Genomic DNA, 10,276 nt, shown 5'->3' on the forward strand with positions numbered 1-10,276 from the left:
ATGTGGCTCTTGGTTTTGAATTGAACAGGTATGATACCTGTTGGGTTTTGAATTCAAACAGATTCAACAATTCAAACAGATAGCAATTACGGGAAGGGCCCTGTTTGGGTGTGCATTAATTCCAAAACAGTTTATTTCTGTTTGAAACCGGGAAGGGCCCTGTTTGGATGAACCAAAAATCCAAACCAATTTAATTTGAATTCTGGATTTTATTTTTAATAAAAAATAAAATTAAATTCAAATGTTTTTGGCCCAAAAAGATTAGAAGCACACACCACGAACCCGCGCCCAAGCCCAGCCGCCCGTGGTGATTTTTGGGTCCAATGGGTCTAGCCCATTTTGCCCATAACCTCTCCCTCTAAAACACTTGGGTACCCCTTGGGGCACACCCCAAGTATCTCACCCTAAGCCTTATAAACCCTTTCAAACCTTCCCACCAAATCAATGTGGGACAAGCCAATTTACAACCTTAAGGAATTTCCACCAAAACTCCATTTTCATGGAGCACACTTTGGCTTCAATTTCCCATTCACTCGGTAATGGTTTTGAGCAACCAAATATACCACGTGAATCACAACGCGGCATAGAACGCGTTACCATTTTGACCCGAGTAAATCGACACTCGGGGTCCACCTAAAAAATAGATCTAACTTAGGAAAAAATTCTGGTTTTATCCAGAATTTTATAACCATTTCCAACAGAGTATCCCTCGAAAATCGTTGGAGTATTCTGAATGTCACTAGAAGTCACTAGAATGTTTAGAACGCTCGCTGGACGTCAAAAATGTTGTCGGAAACTCACTAAAATATTGTTAAAAAAAAAATAAATGGTGAAATTAGAACGAGAAAAACATAGTCAAACGTGCTAAATTTTGATAAGTTAAAAGAGGAAGAAAAATTGTAACAACAAGCAACAATAACAATAGGAAAAAATATAAGTTAATTTTCAATTTTTATAGGGTTTAAGTAAATAATCTCCTATATTGACCAAATTAAAAAGCAAAATTTGAAACTATAAAATTGTTACAGTTTCAAAGTATGATTTTATTAAAAATTTTCTTTATTAATAAAACTGAAAAACATGTTATGATACTATAAAAATTTGCAATAAAAATATTTTATGAAATTGTAAAATTTTAGAATTTTAAAGCATGTTATAATACTACACAAATTTTACAGTTGTAAAATATGATTCTTTTCAGCACTAAAAAAATTTAAAACTGAACATTTTTACAGAAATCAGTATTCGCCCAACAATCTTGCACAACCGATTCACCACCAGCATCATGTAACCACAAGGATTCAAATCAGTAAATTTTGGGCCTTTTTCCATGCAATAAATCATGCGTCTTTTTTTCCCTCAATATCCACCAAGATGGGTAAATGATCCCAAGCCATGCATGAAAGAGAGAAGACCCTTGCATCCTGAAACTGCTGCACCCATTCATCATCAGTAAAAGCTCGATCAAGGCGCTCCTTAATAAATCCCAGAGAGCATCTCCAACCCAATCTTCTCATCAAGAGGATGAAAATAAATTTTTTTATTCAAAAAATAAATATAGAGAATGTCACTATTCATTCAAACTCCGATCACAAACCTTTATAGCATTAGCAAAGCAGTTTGTGGATTGGGTGTTACCATCTGCCCGGTTAACAGCCAAATTCTTTTTTTTTATCTTGTTGGGCATTTCTTAAAAAAATTTATTTGTATTTTGTAACATATAACAAAAAATGCAAAAGGATATAATTGGTATATAAATTTAAAATTAAAAGGACTTGAGGATAAAATTGGTATTTAAAAAATATGAATAGTATTATGGAGATCCTCCATTTTTTGTACTCTCTCAATATTTGAAGGATGAAACATCTATCATCCCAAATGAAATAGGATATTGAAGATGGGTTGAAGCTAAAACTAAAGAAAGAATATTTCAAATTTGAAGATATAGGGCGTGGTTGGAGATGCTGAAGGCCGATTATTGGACCATGTAAACTTGGGCCTTAAGAAACCCAAATCCACCAATGAACATTTCTCTATCGCGATCCAAAAGCCATCAATCTGAGCTCCACATCTTGTGTGCGTTCCAAACTTTAATAAGAAAATAGAGGCCTCATTTGGGAATAGATTTTTTTAGTAATTTTTTGATTTTTTAGTTAAAATATGGTATAAAAAAATTAGTATGTTTGAAATAATTTTTTAATTTTTTACAAAAAAATGTACAAAAAGTAAAAAAAAAAAGAGAAAATATTTAACTTTTTAATATAAATTATTGATTTTTTAATTTTTTTAATAATTTTTTAATTTTTTAATTAAAAAAATCACCTACCAAACATGACTAGAATCTTAATAAAATCACGCCGGACCAGTCACGGATTAAAAGAAAGATAGGTTAACCGTCTCCGCAATTCCCAGGAATCACGTCGTTTAGAGGCATGTGGATTTCCGGAAAAACCGATCAACCTCCAATTGACATCATCAATACCCGAATTGAGTTCTAGAAAAGTTTAATTAATTATATTTAAAACCTGGTTGTTTAATTTTTCTACGGGAATTATTCTATTGATACGCTTGAATTGCTTTATGTTCAATGTGAGATGATTCTCCCAGATAGATAAATTATACTTTTCTTTCTTTATATTTAGTAACTTTTTCACTTTGACCTTTCAAATTTATTTTTTTCTATTTTGATCCTTTATATTTTAAGTTTTTTCTATTTTACTCCAAAAGCTATTTTCTATTAAAAAATAGACAAAAAATGACACATTGTTAGTTACGTGACATAAAAATATTTTATTATATGACTCACTCCTTTAATGTAAACTTAAACTCTGATATAATAATATATTTTTTATATTGTGTGAGAGTTATTATAGTATTTTCTATCTAATTTTAAACAGAAATTAGTTTTATGAGTAAAATAAGAAAAACTTAAAATATAAATGGTCAAAGTGGAAAAAAATAAATTGAAAAGCCAAAGTAAAAGTAAAAAAGTGACTAAACATAAGGGGACATAGTATAATTTACTCTATTTTTTTTGTATTTGAATGTTGTATTTTATAATATTAAAAAGCTTTTGTTAACATATGTCTTAAAAATATATATTAAGAAAGTATTAAATGAATACATTTATTATATTAACTTGTATAGAAAAATAATACAACTTCAAAAGTTGTCTTAACTAATTTTTTTATATTTATAATAAGACCTAAATACTCTTTTTTTAATATTTTTTTAAAAGAATTAAAATTTAGTTTGGTGAAATTAAAAAAAATAATAATCAAACACTTATTTTCATATGATTTTTATTTAAACAAAAAATAATATTTAAAAATTCAAATATGTGTTTATATTTAGTTTTGTCAAACTAATTTATAATTTTTTTAAAATAAATTCTAAAAATTTAATCAAATACAATATTTTGCAACTAAAGTTTTTTCAACAGTGCCTTCATAAATGTGGGTTGGGTTCTCATCAAATTAGAACCACTAAAAAAATATAGGATAATTTTTTTTTTTTAATGACACTATAATTAAAGGATGTGAAAAGGTATTAACGCTTTATTTGTCATAACTTAAAAAAGTCAAAAAGTCACTATCCTATTTAAGTCACATTATGTTATTTAAGTCATATCACCTCTTTATCACATCATTTTCAAACTCAATTCATACATAACCTATATTTTATAAAAAATTAAAAAATGTACTTATTTAAATCATTCCAAATAATCCATAAAAAAAAAAAAAGAGATGAAAGACTAAAATAGAAGGAAAGTAGCAAGGGTGTCTTGATATTATTATAAAAAAAATATTATTTAATTTAAGCGACTTTTAAGAATTTATTATTTTTTATACAAGTAACAATAGTTATTACATATTTAATGCATTCTTATTATGTGCTTTTAAGGAAATTGTTTAAAAAGTAAAGTTAACAAATAGGATAAAGCTTGGGAGCTCGAATTCCTTTCCCCCCGAATCCCCCGAAAATGGAAACAGAGAGAAACAGAGGGAAAAGAGGGGGAAGGCAAGAGAGAGAGAGGGAGAAAGAGAGAGGAGAGGAGAGAGGGAAACAGAGAGAGAGAGAGGGAGAGAAGCTCCGCCATCGCAGCAGCTTGGCCGATCGTCGGCCGATCGCAGCTCTCCGTCGCAGCTCGGCCGAGCGTCGGCCGATCGCAGCTCGTCGCAGCAGCTCTTCGCCGCGCCTCCGCCCCTGGTTGATGGCCCCTCCAGTCCAGTGCTTCTCCTTCCTTCTCTCCTTCCTCTTCTTCTTCTTCCTTCCTTCCTTCTTCTTCGTTTCTGATTCAACCCCCCTCCCAAAAAAAAAAGGCAAAAACGACGTCGTTTTTGCCTTTAGGGGGATTCGGGGGGGACTGGTTTCGAGCTACGTAGCATTACTCTAACAAATAAGCGGGTTAAAGAGTTGAGATTTTTTTACCAAAGATGATGTAACATGAGATCATATACTAATAGAAAAAGTGGGATAAGACGTGGAATCTTTTATGACGGTATATTTTTCTATTACAAAAAGTTTTTGTAACGGTTAATATCCGTCGCCAATGGTTGCTTTTTACGACGGTAATTATTGTCTCGAAAAGACAACATGATATGTTGGATGGTTTTTGCGACGACAAGCTATTAGCCGTCGCAAAAGGCCTATTTTTTGTGACGACTTTTTCTTCTCGCCACAAATAGTGTTTTATTTTTTTTATTGGGCTGTTGCTAATAGACACACACACACACACACACACAGAAGTCTCCTTTTGAAACCCTTGGTGCCCAAAATCTCCAAATTTCATCAAATCCCTCTATGATTTTTCATTTTCCCTTTATCTTATTTTTACGCTCAACTCTCTCTCTCTCTCTCTCTCTCTCTCTCTCTTCATCTGCATCTTCCATTTTCGGGCGACTCAGAATCACCTCTTGTGGGGGAGTATTTTGTGAAAGACAACACGTGGCTAAGGTCATGCTGAAGTGTCAGTCGAGGTGCTACGTGGCCTGATCGTGCTACCGAGGTGATCTTGGCTAGGCTGAGGTTATCTGCGAAGATGCCGGAATTTGAGATAAGCAGATAAAGGACAAGAGTCCTAGAACATGGGAGGATTTTAGTCTGGGTAAAGATAAGACTCAAGCAGAGTTTATCTCTATCTAGATGAGGGTCCAGGATGAGCATTGAGCCTGAGTCCACTGAAGTGAGGCTTCTAAAGAGATCAGGTCACTGCTGGTTATAAAAGCAGGGCACTTGTAGACACCCAATTTTTGACTGACCGCAAAGCTTGAGTGCTTTGTTCGATACACTCGATGATGAAAGTAGTATTGTGTGTGGTTCGAGGTTTCAACGAAGAAGTCTTGTTTAAGCTTCCAAGCAATTCCAAACCTCTCATATTCTCATTGATTATACCCAAGAAATCCACTTTTACATCTTGTGCCACTCTATATTGAGGCCGAAACAGAAAAACAGGAGAATGCATTGAGGCTCGGCCGTGCCTCATTGAGGGTCGGTCGTGGCTATTGAGAGCCGGCTGGGCCTTGGTAACGAGAAACACTATTCTGGGCAGGGGGCCACCATTTGCCATTTTTGAAGATATTTATGATATTCTAGCTCAAATTCTGTAAAAATGACCATATACCTCTGTTTTGAGGGTTGAAGAATTTCAAGAAAGCCATTATATCACATTGAGAGCTCATTTTTCTCATTTTTCTCCTTCTTCTCATTCTTCTTGTGCAAGCAACACTTTGAGTTAACCTATCACCTTGAACTCATATCCATACACCATACACACCTTCATACCTTAGCCTAGGAGCCTTGGTTAAGCCTTGAATACCATAATTCAAGTTTGAGAGTGCGTTGGAGCTTAGTTTGATCACAAACAAAAAGCTTACTCCCTTGAGAGGTATAAGCTTGTTATCTTCCCTCTTGCTTTCATTTCTTTCATTTGCTACATAATTCTTATTGTTTTGTGTTGTTTTGATCCCATTTTAAGTGTCTTAGTTTGGGGTTTGAAGAGCTACCAAAAGGGCAGAAAGAATTTGCTCTTTTTACACCTTTACCTATAGCTCAAACCTTTACTCTTGCACTCTTTTTCTTTGTTTTCTACACTGATTTTCAGAGTTTTAAAAAGGCTAAAAACCATGTTTTGAGATTTCAAAAGTGAAGGGGTTAGCCACCCCTCCTTGTTCTTGTTTACTAGCTTTGTTTCCTCTCTTTGTTGTTTAGCCTTTTAGGCATTTTTTTATGCATTTTTAGCCACTGTTTTTCATCACTTGAAGGCTGTTTAAGGGCTGTTCTAATTGTTGTCTCATAAGTTTCATACATAGCTTGTTGTCCATTATTCTAAGCTTTTCTTCAATTCATTTCCATGTTTAAGAACCTCATTTTAATAATCAACTTGCCATTCATCTCTTCTATTTGAGAGTTGTTTCAATCGGTTGATGGTTGTTTAAAACGTGAACTAGTGATTTACGCTTAATGGATTAATCTCTATAGAGGTTCATTGCCAACGGTGTAGTCATTTTTTTCATGTTGAAAATCACATCCCATTTGACATATTTCTCACTAGTGGACGTAACCTTTAGTGGAAAATGGGTTCGACCGGACGTTATGCCGAATCCGTTGTGTCAAGAGTTGTCTTATGTCAATTCATGATGTTTTGATGGTTCTTGAAGCATTTCTACATCCCTCTTTGAGTTCACTGCATGATAGGAGGGAGGGATGGTTGTTATTTATTTCATTTATTGATTTTTGTCCAAAATTGTGCATCGAAATCATCAAGCAATCAACTTGCTCATTGATGGTTTTGGAAACAATTCTGACCTTCTCTCGAGACTTTCCCATGACAAAGAAGTGTGAGAGGGACAAACAGAGTCCAAAACACTCTGTCTGTATTGTTTTCACTTCAGAGCACAAAACAGAATTTGGCATGAAATTAAGGCACGACCGGCCTTCATTAGGCCCGGCCGGGCTTCATTGAGGGCCGGTCGGTTCTCAATGTTTGGTTAGCAGTGTATTTTTACAAAAAACAGAAAGCAGTGGCTGAAGGTGAAACAGAATGCTCCAGGCAGACAGCGCTGTTCTTGGACGCTGCGTATGCTAACATTGTGCATCCTTATGCATCCTTGATTGATGATTTAATTATTAATTATCATTAGTCTTATTAATTATCATTATTGCAAGTAATTAATTATTATCATTGTATCGTTTGTAATTGTTATAGTTAATTAGCTTAAAATAGCTAGTTTACTTATCTTGGTTACCCTTGTTATAATAGCATAGTTAGCAAGTTAATGCTTTAATTTATTCATTCAGTTTTGTAATAAATAGTTTAATTCGGACTTTCGAACTATGATTCGCACCCTCTTACACGAGGGCAATGTTGTAATAAGTTGTATGTTTTCCAACCCCATATCTTTCTCCCTTTTACTTATTTGCTTACGATGGTTAATTTAGAACATCATGTTTCTCTTAGTATTTTTCATGCTTGCATACACTTGTTTTGCATTCATCGAGGTTTGGCTCATCATACTAACCCAATATCAATGTTCAAATTCATTACTTGAATATGTGCTTTATCACATGTCTTGAATGGAATCATATGCCAGGCTCACAACAGAGCCTATAAAATACATAATATGTGTGTGTTGCATTAGTCATATTGCATTAATTAAGAACATGCATATTTTTCTAATTATTTTACTTTGTTTTGGCTTGGAGTACTAGGTGAGTAATTTTATGTGTTAGCATCTTGCATCGAATGTTTGTGTTGCCATATCAAAGCATACTTCCATGAGGCTAATTGCTTAAATGATATAACTGTTTGAATGCCTGTGGATGAAGGTTAGTTGCTTGAATTGGGATGGTTTGATTAAATGTCCATTTTAGCCCACTTTTTCAAGTGGCAAATTCACAAAACAATTTCGAAACAAAGAATGAAATCAAGTGTTCCAAATCTTGGAAACTAGTCTATACCTTATGGCCATGTTTGATTCACAACACTAATAGTGAGGTATTAATAATCCTATCAAATTAGTGTGGTATTAGCTATCCCACCCCTACCCCATTACTAATAATCCTACAAATTTGTTGGATTGATTATCCATTGGATTAATAATCCTAAACCAAAATGTCAAAACAAACATAGGATGATTGGGCCCACGAATTAATAATCTCAATCACATGCTTTAATCCTTCCAATCAAGCATGCCCTATGTGCGCATCACATAGTAAAAGTAGCTAATAAATTGGAACAAGAGCATATAATGTAAAAAAAAAAATGCATCATGATTAGTAGAGGCCGATCTTTGATTAGGCGAGTGGGGTGCTCAATTCACGACCTTTAGTGATGACGGACTAATGGCCTTTAGCACAAGTCTCGGGTTTCCTAAATTTTTCAAAAATATTTAGGTGACGACTCTAAAATCTAGCAAATACAGTCCATTTTTGGCATTTGATTCAAACATTGATTTTTCGAACAGAATTGCCGGAATTGGACTCTTTTTGTGTTTTCACTGTTTCACATTGCACTTGTGAAATCAAATTCAAAACCACGAGTGGAGTCCAAACTGTAGGGCTATTCGTCTTCCGAAAGGGGGCACAAAAATTCGGGCTACAGTTTCTAGCAATTCTGCTAGGGAGTTAGAGAACTTGACTTGAAACTCATGATATGAATTTTTATTTACATTTATATGTTCTTTGCATTTGTATTAGTGCGCTTAAGTCACTGTGTTTGCCGACTGCTATTCCTGAAAGATTTGCCGGAGGCTTGCCCAAAAGGCTTGCCAAAATGATGACCGGTCATGGGCTCTGCCATGTTGGAGACACAACCCTTGGATCTGGATTACCGCCGTACCGCTTGATCCACCTTTCACGTCTCGGTATTAGATGTGAGAGGTATATTAGATATTCTTGTTGAGGTACCTTTTTCACCATTCGACCTAGTTGCATATAGTGAAGCAATAGTGACTATCTAACTCAGGACAAGATGCCATCCATTTGCAGGATGTTGTGAAAACTCATTGTTTGAATTAATGCAGCCTAGATCATGCCAAAAATCTAGGACAGGGTAACCCTACCCCCTTATAGGGGTGTTTTGGTTCTTTTTACTTGATATGTGCTTTTACAGTGAGACTGTATAGGACGGTTCATATCAGTTTAAAGTTTGAAAACAGATTTCAGTGGGGATTACAATTCAGCTATGTGTTATGACTGTTGTGAATTGAGGCCGACGTGCTGTCCGATTTTGATTTTGTTTTTCTTTTTTTCTTTTTGCTGGGTAGTTTACCATCATAGCTTCAGAAAGACCCGACATTTCCCAAGTTGTGTGGACCCGCTTTGGTAGGCTGTGTTAAGCTTAAGATCTTGTTAGTGGTCAGCCCGTGTTAGTCTCGCTTCCTCCAGTCACTCAACGGAGAAGGAACAGACGATCAGTAGCATCAGTACAAAGCACTCCATAAACTGTAACAACCCCGACCCATGATTAACGTTAATCCATGCTTAATTATGGCTAACAAGAAATTAACATGAAAATTTGTACCGTGTGTTGCTCTATTTGTGTTTATATTTGTTTAACGTAGAAAGATCTGTTCATGTTTTTATTCGGTTTGCGAATTAATGGCCTTATCGATATCTGATTCAAAAATTGACTTGATTTGTGTGTTATTTAGAATTTTTAGAATTTTATGGCAGGTCCAATTGAAGTTCGGTTCGAAACGATTAAATTAGATTAATTTAATAGCTCATTTGATTGGTCTTAATTATCTACTATTAGACAAGCCTATATAAGGCTTCTTGTGTACTCCTACTCACTTCTTTCCCTCATGTCAACACATTTTGAGCTCACACACACACAACCAATGTGAGAGAGGGAGAAAGAAGAGAAGTTGAGCTCAAATTATTGAGATTGCTCGAGAACTTATGAATTTTGACTTAGGAACTCAAGGATCAAACTTCTAGCTCTCATCTTGATAAGTTTAGGTAAGAATCCAACCCTTTGTTTGGACAACTATGAAGTGGAAGACATGAACTCTAGAGATTTGAGTTGATTAATGTAAGAATTGGATTAGAAATGAAGAGTATTGGGCCATATCATGCATGCATGCATATTTTCCCATATTTTGAGTTTAATTTCCAAGAATTCCCTCATGCATGTTTTGAATTCACCTTAATTTTGGGAAATCATCAAGTTTCATGTTGTTTTGTAGCATTTGATCATGTTTTGAGAAGATTAAGTTCAAAGAAATTCATGCATGTCATGTTCATGGAACATTCATAAATTTTAAGTTGAATT

The sequence above is a fragment of the Camellia sinensis genome, chromosome 11 (assembly GCF_055761805.1).
Source record: "Camellia sinensis isolate YWXY chromosome 11, ASM5576180v1, whole genome shotgun sequence".
NCBI lineage: Eukaryota > Viridiplantae > Streptophyta > Magnoliopsida > Ericales > Theaceae > Camellia > Camellia sinensis.